Source organism: Pelophylax lessonae, assembly GCF_965119305.1.
Source record: "Pelophylax lessonae genome assembly, chromosome: 6".
In the NCBI taxonomy this organism is placed as follows: domain Eukaryota; kingdom Metazoa; phylum Chordata; class Amphibia; order Anura; family Ranidae; genus Pelophylax; species Pelophylax lessonae.
Window position 1 is genome coordinate 62,986,017 of NC_138773.1, and position 13,355 is coordinate 62,999,371.

Consider the following 13,355-nt stretch of genomic DNA (forward strand, 5'->3'; position numbering starts at 1 on the left):
TTAAACCATGGTACCGGGATGATGCCTCTAGCTAGAGGCATCATCCCGATATAACCCCGCAAAGTCTGCCGACGTATGGGTACGTCAGTATGCGGTAAGTGGTTAAGTGTAATGGCCGCTCACCTCCATTCACACTCAAATGAGCGTTCAGGTACAATCTTTCACCTCTTAATCTTCTCCAATGGGTATAATACTTATATATATCGTCAATCTCCAAACCATATGTAGTACTTCAAGATATATATATATATATATATATGGGTCTCAGCAATAGTATACTGTATACTCCTTTCCTTTTTGGGCGATATCCTCTTTGTCACCGCGGTATGACATTCACTCATTCCGATTAAGATATAAGAGGGAAACTCTCATAGTGCAGTAAATTAGGGTAAAACTTTAATCAAAAATGCAGGTCACTTACAGTTAAATATAGAACGATGCATAGAGCTAACACAGAGCCGCCGATGCGGTAAACTCCGATACCTCTGGTCTCGGCCGTAGACCGGAAGGGACGTCCGTAAGGCTTCTCCCTGACGCGTTGCGTCACAAACCACGTGACTTCTTCAAAGGGTGATTTCAACTTGTTTAGTTATTTAATTTTTTCTACCATTTTTTTCTATGGACTTTCTAGCACTTAATATATTCACAGTTTTTACCAGCACTTGTATATATTAGGTTAATGAATATATCCGCATATATTATTTATTGAGATTTTCTGGATTTATATTACTAATCTTCTCAACATTATTTTCACTATATTCTTCACTTTTGGATTTTGTAATTATTTTAGAAGCTGCATCACTGTCACATTCTCCAGCTATTGGTGTTTAATAGTATATCACCACTTTTGCACCCACCACTATATTTATTCATTTACACATTTTTTTCTACTTATTCATGATTATTTGATTGATTATTGTATTTTCTTCTATCACACGTTGGAGATTCACTGCGATTTGATTATACTAGCATCATTATATTTTATTACACCTGTTTTTTACCATTTTTACCACACTATGGATATTTATTGATCTGATTATATCACTCCATCATCAATTATTTTAATACCTTTGATACTTCGAGTTTTATACATTCAGTCTTTTTATTATCGGGTGGTCCATCATTTGTAAGGATTAGAGCGCTGATTCTCTCTATTTTACAAATTATTGTGGTATGTGGTGACCCTACTGAATTAGCTGCTTAATCATTGGTTTTCCACTACATCTTTACTTATTTTCTTCAATATTTACGTCTTATACCTACTGGTGGCGCATTGGTTTACCCCTTCCATGATATGTTCGCCATACGTCCAGCGGGTCGGGTCGGATCGGATGAAAATGGACAGGCTGTTTGTTTTTCATTCGATCTCTCCAAAGAGGAGAGCGGGACTCTGACAGGTCAGTTTCTGCAAAGTGAGCGGAGACGAAATTGTCATCCACCTCAATCCGCAAACGGAGGCGCCTGTGTAAAAGGGGCCTTATAAGACATCTCTGGAAGAAGCCCAGAGGGCGAAACATGTTGGGATATTTCATCAAAATGCCACTTTGATATCAAAGACCATAAGGATTGGATCATGGTTGTGTGTGGTTTCATGGTTACAATATTTTCAAATAAATTTAGAATTTTTAATGATTCTGTTGTTAACCACTTGCCGACCGCTCACATGGAGCGTACTGCGGCAAAGTGGCTCGTTATCGTCCAGCGACGTGACATCAACACTGTTCATACGCAGATAGTCGGAGGCCTTATCTGACGATCAGCAAAGCGCGGAGGGAAACTCTAATTGTCAGATTCTGCCCCGCTCTCTCTCTCTCAGTGCAGAGATTGTGTGAGATTTTAGCGATGGCACAGGTGGAATTTTATTGTTGTTGGTCGGATTTGGGTGTGTTACAGGATCTGCCCAGCAACACATCCAAATCTGTCTGTCACATGATCGGTCAATAATCTCACATGAGCAGAGAGGCAGCCAGAATCTTACAATTACATTCTCCCTTCGACACTTTGTAGATCTCCCGATCAGCTGGCGTGACATCAGCACTGTGCATGCGCAGATCCTCAGAGGCATTATCCAACAATCTGCACTATTCCATAGAACCCCGGTACCAAAAGTAGAACGTGCTGCATCATTTTCTGTATGGAACGTGGCAAAACGCATCAAAAACATACCAGAATGCAAAAAAAAAAAAACACCGAAACACACATGACCTGAATTGAGATGAAGAAAAACATTGGGGAAAGAAAGCATCAAAAACCCACATGCAGAAACACCTCTGGAATGCAGAAATTGTGGTGTGAACCTGACCCTGAATGTCATCTTCTGTCTGTATACTACAAACCCTCCACCCCTCCCCATCCCATGGAGGTGAAGAGGGGGGGGGGGTGTTTGTGGTGCAACTTAGAGGAGCAGGGTGACAACACTGCTCCTGCACAGACACAGAACAGCTAGCGTTGTCACCCTAGGACGGGAAGTGTGACATTCTAGGATGGGGAAGCGTGACACTCTAGGGCGGGAAGCGTGACACTCTAGGGCGGGAAGCGTGACACTCTAGGGCGGGAAGCGTGACACTCTAGGGCGGGAAGCGTGACACTCTAGGGCGGGAAGCGTGACACTCTAGGACGGGAAGCGTGACACTCTAGGACGGGAAGCGTGACACTCTAGGACGGGAAGCGTGACACTCTAGGACGGGAAGCGTGACACTCTAGGACGGGAAGCGTGACACTCTAGGACGGGAAGCGTGACACTCTAGGACGGGAAGCGTGACACTCTAGGACGGGAAGCGTGACACTCTAGGACGGGAAGCGTGACACTCTAGGACGGGAAGCGTGACACTCTAGGACGGGAAGCGTGACACTCTAGGACGGGAAGCGTGACACTCTAGGACGGGAAGCGTGACACTCTAGGACGGGAAGCGTGACACTCTAGGACGGGAAGCGTGACATTCTAGGACGGGAAGTGTGACATTCTAGGACGGGAAGTGTGACATTCTAGGAAGGGAAGTGTGACATTCTAGGACGGGAAGTGTGACATTCTAGGACGGGAAGTGTGACATTCTAGGAAGGGAAGTGTGACATTCTAGGAAGGGAAGTGTGACATTCTAGGAAGGGAAGTGTGACATTCTAGAAAGGGAAGTGTGACATTCTAGAAAGGGAAGTGTGACATTCTAGGGCGGGAAGTGTGACATTCTAGGGCGGGAAGTGTGACATTCTAGGAAGGGAAGTGTGACATTCTAGGGCAGGAAGTGTGACATTCTAGGAAGGGAAGTGTGACATTCTAGAATGGGAAGTGTGACATTCTAGAACAGGAAGTGTGACATTCTAGGAAGGGAAGTGTGACATTCTAGAACAGGAAGTGTGATATTCTAGAACAGGAAGTGTGACATTCTAGGAAGGGAAGTGTGACATTCTAGAATAGGAAGCGTGACATTCTAGGGCGGGAAGTGTGACATTCTAGAACAGGAAGCGTGACATTCTAGGGCGGGAAGTGTGACATTCTAGGGCGGGAAGTGTGACATTCTAGGGCGGGAAGTGTGACATTCTAGGACGGGAAGTGTGACATTCTAGAACAGGAAGTGTGACATTCTAGGGCGGGAAGTGTGACATTCTAGGGCGGGAAGTGTGACATTCTAGAACAGGAAGTGTGACATTCTAGAAAGGGAAGTGTGACATTCTAGGAAGGGAAGTGTGACATTCTAGGAAGGGAAGTGTGACATTCTAGGGCGGGAAGTGTGACATTCTAGGAAGGGAAGTGTGACATTCTAGGAAGGGAAGTGTGACATTCTAGGACGGGAAGTGTGACATTCTAGGACGGGAAGTGTGACATTCTAGGAAGGGAAGTGTGACATTCTAGAACAGGAAGTGTGACATTCTAGGACGGGAAGTGTGACATTCTAGAATAGGAAGCGTGACATTCTAGGGCGGGAAGTGTGACATTCTAGAACAGGAAGCGTGACATTCTAGGGCGGGAAGTGTGACATTCTAGGGCGGGAAGTGTGACATTCTAGGGCGGGAAGTGTGACATTCTAGAACAGGAAGTGTGACGTTCTAGGGCGGGAAGTGTGACATTCTAGGGCGGGAAGTGTGACATTCTAGGGCGGGAAGTGTGACACTCTAGGACGGGAAGTGTGACATTCTAGAACAGGAAGTGTGACATTCTAGAAAGGGAAGTGTGACATTCTAGGGCGGGAAGTGTGACATTCTAGGGCGGGAAGTGTGACATTCTAGGAAGGGAAGTGTGACATTCTAGGGCGGGAAGTGTGACATTCTAGGAAGGGAAGTGTGACATTCTAGGATGGGAAGTGTGACATTCTAGGACGGGAAGTGTGACATTCTAGGACGGGAAGTGTGACATTCTAGGAAGGGAAGTGTGACATTCTAGGACGGGAAGTGTGACATTCTAGAACAGGAAGTGTGACATTCTAGGACGGGAAGTGTGACATTCTAGGGCGGGAAGTGTGACATTCTAGGGCGGGAAGTGTGACATTCTAGGAAGGGAAGTGTGACATTCTAGGACGGGAAGTGTGACATTCTAGGACGGGAAGTGTGACATTCTAGGACGGGAAGTGTGACATTCTAGGACGGGAAGTGTGACATTCTAGGAAGGGAAGTGTGACATTCTAGGACGGGAAGTGTGACATTCTAGAACGGGAAGTGTGACATTCTAGGGCGGGAAGTGTGACATTCTAGGGCGGGAAGTGTGACATTCTAGGGCGGGAAGTGTGACATTCTAGAACAGGAAGTGTGACATTCTAGGGCGGGAAGTGTGACATTCTAGGGCGGGAAGTGTGACATTCTAGGGCGGGAAGTGTGACATTCTAGGGCGGGAAGTGTGACATTCTAGGATGGGAAGTGTGACATTCTAGGATGGGAAGTGTGACATTCTAGGACGGGAAGTGTGACATTCTAGGACGGGAAGTGTGACATTCTAGGAAGGGAAGTGTGACATTCTAGGACGGGAAGTGTGACATTCTAGAACAGGAAGTGTGACATTCTAGGACGGGAAGTGTGACATTCTAGGGCGGGAAGTGTGACATTCTAGGAAGGGAAGTGTGACATTCTAGGACGGGAAGTGTGACATTCTAGGACGGGAAGTGTGACATTCTAGGACGGGAAGTGTGACATTCTAGGAAGGGAAGTGTGACATTCTAGGAAGGGAAGTGTGACATTCTAGGACGGGAAGTGTGACATTCTAGAACGGGAAGTGTGACATTCTAGGACGGGAAGTGTGACATTCTAGGACGGGAAGTGTGACATTCTAGGGCGGGAAATGTGACATTCTAGGAAGGGAAGTGTGACATTCTAGGGCGGGAAGTGTGACATTCTAGGGCGGGAAGTGTGACATTCTAGGGCGGGAAGTGTGACATTCTAGGAAGGGAAGTGTGACATTCTAGGGCGGGAAGTGTGACATTCTAGGAAGGGAAGTGTGACATTCTAGGATGGGAAGTGTGACATTCTAGGACGGGAAGTGTGACATTCTAGGACGGGAAGTGTGACATTCTAGGAAGGGAAGTGTGACATTCTAGGACGGGAAGTGTGACATTCTAGAACAGGAAGTGTGACATTCTAGGACGGGAAGTGTGACATTCTAGGAAGGGAAGTGTGACATTCTAGGATGGGAAGTGTGACATTCTAGGACGGGAAGTGTGACATTCTAGGACGGGAAGTGTGACATTCTAGGAAGGGAAGTGTGACATTCTAGGACGGGAAGTGTGACATTCTAGAACAGGAAGTGTGACATTCTAGGACGGGAAGTGTGACATTCTAGGGCGGGAAGTGTGACATTCTAGGGCGGGAAGTGTGACATTCTAGGAAGGGAAGTGTGACATTCTAGGGCGGGAAGTGTGACATTCTAGGGCGGGAAGTGTGACATTCTAGGAAGGGAAGTGTGACATTCTAGGACGGGAAGTGTGACATTCTAGGAAGGGAAGTGTGACATTCTAGGACGGGAAGTGTGATATTCTAGGACGGGAAGTGTGACATTCTAGGACGGGAAGTGTGACATTCTAGGAAGGGAAGTGTGACATTCTAGGACGGGAAGTGTGACATTCTAGAACAGGAAGTGTGACATTCTAGGACGGGAAGTGTGACATTCTAGGACGGGAAGTGTGACATTCTAGGGCGGGAAATGTGACATTCTAGGAAGGGAAGTGTGACATTCTAGGGCGGGAAGTGTGACATTCTAGGAAGGTGTGTGACATTCTAGGACGGGAAGTGTGACATTCTAGGAAGGGAAGTGTGACATTCTAGGAAGGGAAGTGTGACATTCTAGGACGGGAAGTGTGACATTCTAGGACGGGAAGTGTGACATTCTAGGACGGGAAGTGTGACATTCTAGGAAGGGAAGTGTGACATTCTAGGAAGGGAAGTGTGACATTCTAGGACGGGAAGTGTGACATTCTAGAACGGGAAGTGTGACATTCTAGGACGGGAAGTGTGACATTCTAGGACGGGAAGTGTGACATTCTAGGGCGGGAAATGTGACATTCTAGGAAGGGAAGTGTGACATTCTAGGGCGGGAAGTGTGACATTCTAGGGCGGGAAGTGTGACATTCTAGGGCGGGAAGTGTGACATTCTAGGAAGGGAAGTGTGACATTCTAGGGCGGGAAGTGTGACATTCTAGGAAGGGAAGTGTGACATTCTAGGATGGGAAGTGTGACATTCTAGGACGGGAAGTGTGACATTCTAGGACGGGAAGTGTGACATTCTAGGAAGGGAAGTGTGACATTCTAGGACGGGAAGTGTGACATTCTAGAACAGGAAGTGTGACATTCTAGGACGGGAAGTGTGACATTCTAGGGCGGGAAGTGTGACATTCTAGGGCGGGAAGTGTGACATTCTAGGGCGGGAAGTGTGACATTCTAGGAAGGGAAGTGTGACATTCTAGGGCGGGAAGTGTGACATTCTAGGGCGGGAAGTGTGACATTCTAGGAAGGGAAGTGTGACATTCTAGGACGGGAAGTGTGACATTCTAGGAAGGGAAGTGTGACATTCTAGGACGGGAAGTGTGATATTCTAGGACGGGAAGTGTGACATTCTAGGACGGGAAGTGTGACATTCTAGGACGGGAAGTGTGACATTCTAGGAAGGGAAGTGTGACATTCTAGGACGGGAAGTGTGACATTCTAGAACAGGAAGTGTGACATTCTAGGACGGGAAGTGTGACATTCTAGGACGGGAAGTGTGACATTCTAGGGCGGGAAATGTGACATTCTAGGAAGGGAAGTGTGACATTCTAGGGCGGGAAGTGTGACATTCTAGGAAGGTGTGTGACATTCTAGGACGGGAAGTGTGACATTCTAGGACGGGAAGTGTGACATTCTAGGACGGGAAGTGTGACATTCTAGGAAGGGAAGTGTGACATTCTAGAACAGGAAGTGTGACATTCTAGGAAGGGAAGTGTGACATTCTAGGACAGGAAGTGTCAGGATCAGCTGGTGAAATAAATAAAAGGAATGCAGCCACCTCAGGAAAGGCCCAGTGATCTGCACTATGTGACATCTCGGTGTGTGACTCTTATTATTAGGATGATATCAGCCCCTCCTGTACTGGCAGGGAGACCCCAGATCTGTCCTATCACATCTGAGATATTATACAGATCCCAGCACTCAGATTAGCTGCATATCAGCCCAGCTGATCAGTAATGTCTGTCCTGGGTGAGGAGTTTCTCTTTATAACCCCTCCCCCCCTCCTCTAAATGTATGTCTACAGAACTGTGAGGAGAATGACACGGGCCACAAGCCTGTCCGCCGCTGCAGCCATTGAAGTGAGACTCCCCGCCCTCAGACGGCTCTTCTTTTCCCCCGTTTCCCTTCATGATAAACTCACCAGTCCGCCGCCATGTTTTCCGGCTTCCCCCCTCCTCACAGCAGCTGACTGGCCCCTCCCCCACTCAGAGCCAAATTCCGGGAATTCCCACCGCGCAAGGCATTATGGGAAGCGCGCTACCGCCGCCCAGCGTGCGCGCCCCTCTACCTCCGTAATCCGTGCGTCTAAGAGCGCCATCTAGCCGCTGGCGGTGTGCATTGAGGAGGCGGCACCGTTTCACGAGGTATGGTTTTCTCACGCCGTTGTTCCGTGAGAAAAACCTACCCGTGAGAAATGCCTGCCCTCGTCACGCTGCTCTGATGTTCCTGACATCCCGCCTTGGGAGGGCGGGAGAAAGGGCGCGTCGGTGACATGTGACTCAGAGGTCCAATGGCGAAGCTGCATTCGGGGGCTATATAATTTAGGGGAAGAGCGTGAGCGGCCTTTCTGTGGGTGGAGCGGCGTGTGTGTGGACGTGTGCAGGTAAATGATTAGCGTAGTTTATGGCGCCGGAGATAACCGTGTGCGCGGTGCTGGGTTATCACACCACCACCATGTGTGTTTACAGGAGCTTCACTGAAGCTTTCCCTATATATTTATTTAATTCACTTTCCTTCCTACATTGCATGTACACGTGTTCCTGTATGGAGGAATGCTGTACTGGGAATACATTCCTCTATATGTGTGCTGAGGAGCGGCTCACCCTGCATGTTCTGTCTGCTCCCCTACATTCTGGGGGCTGACAATTATACTGGAGTGTGGGCGGAAGTGTAACTTCCGGTCACTCTGCACCACACCACGTGCTGCACTGCAGGTTGGAAGATGCATTGGGTTCCATTATTTGGTAACAGTCTGTGTCTCATTTGCAGGGCATTAAACTTGCAGAGAAATCACCTTTTCCATCGCTAGGGAAGACCCTAATATATGACTGTCACCATTGTACTGTAGTAGAGGGGGAGGGGTATTAGAAATGGGAAGGTAAGGCTCCTACACACTATAAGAATATTGGGTGAACGTTTTTTGTCCAAGGAATTTACAGAACTTTTGACAGATTGAGTTTTCGTGTGCAAATTCTTAATGGGACACTCCAAAAGTATCTCGTATGGGAAAAGAAAGCTTTTTGTTTTTAATGTGTACAATTTTTGTATGAGAATCAGAAAAGAGACTGCGCGTGATCAGAAACAAAAAAAACCCTTTTTCTTTCTTCTTTCATCAATTCTGATTGGCTGTGAAACGAGTAAAATTAGAGGATTTTTTCTTAGTGTACCTGACCTTGCACTTCCCTCTGTATGTAGCAGCCGGGGGGGGGCGATGACAATATTTGTACTAGAAACTGGAAATTTACCCCCGAATGCATGTATCATTATTGCAGGGGGGTTGTCTGTACTGGAAATGTGATTTCCACCCCCATGTAATGCTATAGGTAGGCATTGTATCCATAGTGGGATGGGAGGGCAGCCTACATTAGTAGGGCTCTCTTTGCTACGGGTTCGGTTTTCCTTTCCAATCCTAGTTTTTGCAGTTGGAGCCGGTGTTCCGTGAAAAAACCATACCTGTGAGAAAACCATACCCTCGTCACTTCCGGTTCAGCTACGGAGGGTATGGATTTCTCACGGTAGTTAAACTTGCGGCGCTTACATTAAAACAGCTTATCTGCAACATCAATCATCTCCGCTCTTCGCCCTGTCACTGCCCTCATCTCCGGTAATAAATATAAAAGTGGATCACGGAGCCGCGATCGCCGTCACATTTACATCTCATACTCCCGCCGCCGCTTTTATTTTTATTACCGGAGATGAGGGAAGTTACAGCGATAGCAGAGGAGATGATTTATGTTGCAGCCGAAGTGTTTTAATGTACCCGCCGCAAGTTTAACATTAGACACAGTGCCATGATAATTTCATGCCCACCGAGCATGCGCACTTGTCTAATTCTTTAATGTTTAATCACGTATCCGGGGCTCTGAGCATGCGCACTGCTGCGCTGCTCAGCTGTTTCAGCCCGGAAGTGACGAGGGTATGGTTTCTTCACGGGGTATGGTTTTTTAACGTTACACCGGTTCACACTTGTGCGGATGCACTGATCGCATGTAATTTGGAGTGCACTGCTCCTTCATTACATGCGATCTCCTGTGTGGATGCAAGTTCAGCCATACACTTTGTATGGCTGAATTCGCAGCGCATCCGCAGCACACTCTCACATGAGGCATTTTTTGAGCCGCCGCCTCAGAATCGGATCGCACAGTGGTTCACACTTGTGCGATCCGATTCTGTGCGAACCTGCAGATCGCACTGTGATATGCAATCAAACTGGGGGTGTCGGTAACATTTAATTGACACCCCCTGCGTATTGCATATGGCCGCATAAACTGCCAAGGGTCTAAGACATGGAGCTGTCAGTCAACCTCTGAAAGAGGTTGTAAACTTTTTTTTTTTTTTTTCTTTTCACACCCTGCAAGACAAACGCATAATGAGCTAGTATGCATCGCATACTAGCTCATTATGAAATACCTTAGAACGAGCCCCCGCCGTGCCGCTCACTCACCTGTATGATGGGCGACATGTTCAGTCGCCCGTCTTCCGGGATTGCGGCATCCGGCCATCTGATTGGCTGGAGCCGCGGTGACGTCACTCCCGTGAGCGGGAGCCGACAGTCACGGCACGGGGCTCTAAAATGAAAACGTTTTTCCTTTAGTGCTTAATGTTGCATATTGATGAACTGCTGTGAGTGCCCTTTAAAGTAGAACTGAAGACAAACCTTTTTTATTTTTGAGGGAGGGTTATAGTACCTTTAGTTTTATGCCATCAGTGTTCCATCGGAGATTTCCTTTCACTTCCTTCTAGGGGAAAAGGGTGAATCTCCCTAATGGTGTTCTAAGGCCTCTCCACTTCAAGCTAAATTGAGGTGCTGCTAAAGTGATCATGCACAAAGCTGTATAACGTCTTGAATGCATTGCAGTGATCCTAGTTGACTAAGGCTGTCAGTCTTTGATCAATAGTGGTCATCTGCTCTGGCTTTTCAGGCGACTAGTTCATAAGTTCATTGATGGGGATTACATGTGCAGCATTCCTGTTGGTTAAGTGAGATATAATTTTGAGATTCTGCTCATAATAAAGTGGGTACCGTATATACTTAAATATAAGCCGAGACCCCTAACTTTACCACAAAAAAGCGGAAAACTTATTGACTAGAGTATAAGCCTAGGGTGGGAAATGCAGCAGCTACTGGACCTGCAGGCATGGTACAAGAGATGGTGCAGGTGATGGTATAGGCATGGCACAGGAGATGCAGTGCTGCGGGCATGGTACAGGAGAATGTCCTGTACCATGCCTGCAGCACTGCATGAGGAAATGCAGGGGCGGAGGAGTCGTCTCACTTGTCGTTGAGCCGCTTTCGATTTAAAAATCTGCCGTCCGGCGCCAATACTACGTCACCGCGAATGCGCCGCCGATGCTTGGGAAAGCCCTAACACGTTCGGCTATTCCCAGGCATGCCGCATATGCGCAGTGACACATCAGCGCCGAGCGGTGCCATTTTTAAAAGCACAGTGAAGCCAGTGACTTGAGTACAAGCTGAGGGGGGCATTTTCAGCATGGAAAAACTCAGCTTATACTCGAGTATATACGGTACTTAATATTTATTGGTAGAGCTGATCCAGGGAAAATCTGCCTCGGGGTCCAGAAGGAATTTGTTTTCCCCTGCTTTAGCAAATTGGATCATGCTTTGTTGGGTTTTCTTTCCCTTCCTGGGCATCAACTGTGGGTATAGGATCAGATTTATTTTTTAAACCTGATGGACTTTGTTCTTTTTTTCCAACTTGACTGTCTTCTTCTGGGATGATTGCCAAAGGCATGGATTTGTCCAGTTTGGCAAGAACTGTCTTAAGTTTTGATACATTTGTGGGCAAGCTGGTTGTTAATGAAGTTGATAAATAATCAACCATTCTATTGGGATTTTTGTTCGCTCACAGCTGTGATCATTGTATTCTAATGGCTGAGAAAACTCGCTGTCAGATTACGGTTGCACAGTGAGGATTCCCCTATCTGCACTAACTTGTTGAAGGAAACAAAATTGTGTAATCTATGGCCAGCCTTAGAAATTCAATTGAGACATTTTCCATCCTGCGCCTTCAAAACTAAGAATTTTTGTTTTACAAATCTATGGGTTTAACTCCTGCAGTTACGTCTTGCCAGGTTAACCTTCAGTTGGGGGGGGGGGGGCTTTCCCAATATTTTGTAGACCTCATAGAAAATTTGCAGAGATGGTGGAATGTCGCTTGGATGTAAAGCCGACATGTACATAAAATACCCATAGCAAGGCCTCAAGTTTGAGTTAACGCCTCTTTCCCCATCTGTACATAGGTCTTCCCTTCTTTCTGTTCAGTCACCAGGAGTAAAATCAGTCCCATGTAAGTTCCAAGTCGCTTCAAAATGACCACAATATGTTTTATAGACCTGTTGAAGGAGCAAGGTCCCCCTGTCAGGATACAATGTCTTCTTGCGGTGTGGATGGAAAAATGTTGATTCTAGGATCTGTAGGACAGTTCACACATCCATACTTCAGCTGTGAATCGTATGGTTTGCCTTCCCTTCCTGCAAATAAAGCAAGAAAACACAACTCGACATTTAACATGACATGTGTGTGTATGTTTGTGGCCTTTTTTTTTTGTCCTTACCATTGTCAAACTTGCTTTCTTTACAGATAAAACATGTCTGACCAGAGTCATGTTACTTTGTACTATGCATCCTCTCCATGGCCTTACAAGGATCCTCCATGATCAGGTAAGTTTAGATCTCCCTGCATCTTAATTTTGGTTTTGCCCATGATGTACCCTAAATTCTGACACCTCATATGAAACTGTCAAACAGTGTCATGATTTTCCTCTTTTGGGCTGAGGCAACTGCCAAATAAAAATTTTAGGCGTTCTGTTTGGCTAGTCATGGGTTGTGTAAATGGCTTGTGTTTTGTCTCTTAATAGGGCAAAAATCGTCGGTGTAAACACGTCAGTTTTGTAGACTATCTCTGCATGGTGATATCTGGAAGATAAGTGTAAATGCAGCATCAGTCTCGTAGACCATCCCTGCATGGCAATATCTGGAAGACCGTGGTAAGTTAGTGACTAGTGTGGTTAATTCAATTGTCTTAATATAATCACTTTGTTTTGGTTTTCCTGCACAAAACTTGGCTAGTCATTTCATTCTGTAGCATCAGGCCCTATCTCCATCCTTGGAGTAGGATGGATGTAAGCTGGTGGGGTGGCTGAAATGATTCCAAGTAGGGTCATCTAGCAATGTCCAGTCTGAATGATGTATAATTTCTTTAGAACAATGATGCTTAACTTCTAGTGGGACTTGTCTCCAGAACTTGTTTGGTTTTGGGTATGGCAGGTGTAGAACCAGTTTGGGTCCCTGGTGATGTGATTACCCTTCACTTCTGGCCTTAGTAACAAACTGGGGGGGGGGGGGGTAGAACAGTTGAAGAGGTGATGGGGAAATATCAGTGGTGGCAGCTGTCATTGGAGGAAATGGCTTTGTTTGAAGGACATTCTAGCGAA

At 46.5% G+C, this 13,355-nt stretch overlaps 1 protein-coding gene and 1 long non-coding RNA gene across 2 annotated transcripts in view; one reads left to right on the plus strand and one right to left on the minus strand.

The window, feature by feature from the left end:
* TRAF7 (TNF receptor associated factor 7) overlaps positions 1-7,897 on the minus strand; it is a 110,682-nt gene extending 102,785 nt beyond the window's left edge. The window contains exon 1 of the mRNA XM_082261270.1: positions 7,823-7,897. The gene's annotated coding sequence lies outside the window, so the exon portion shown is untranslated. The remainder of the gene's footprint in view (positions 1-7,822) is intronic.
* A 367-nt stretch (positions 7,898-8,264) lies between these two features.
* On the plus strand, positions 8,265-12,878 carry LOC309559079. The gene is made up of 3 exons (XR_014225443.1): positions 8,265-8,284; positions 12,503-12,582; positions 12,780-12,878. It is a non-coding gene; the product is annotated as an uncharacterized lncRNA (long non-coding RNA).
* The last annotated feature ends 477 nt before the right edge of the window (positions 12,879-13,355 follow it).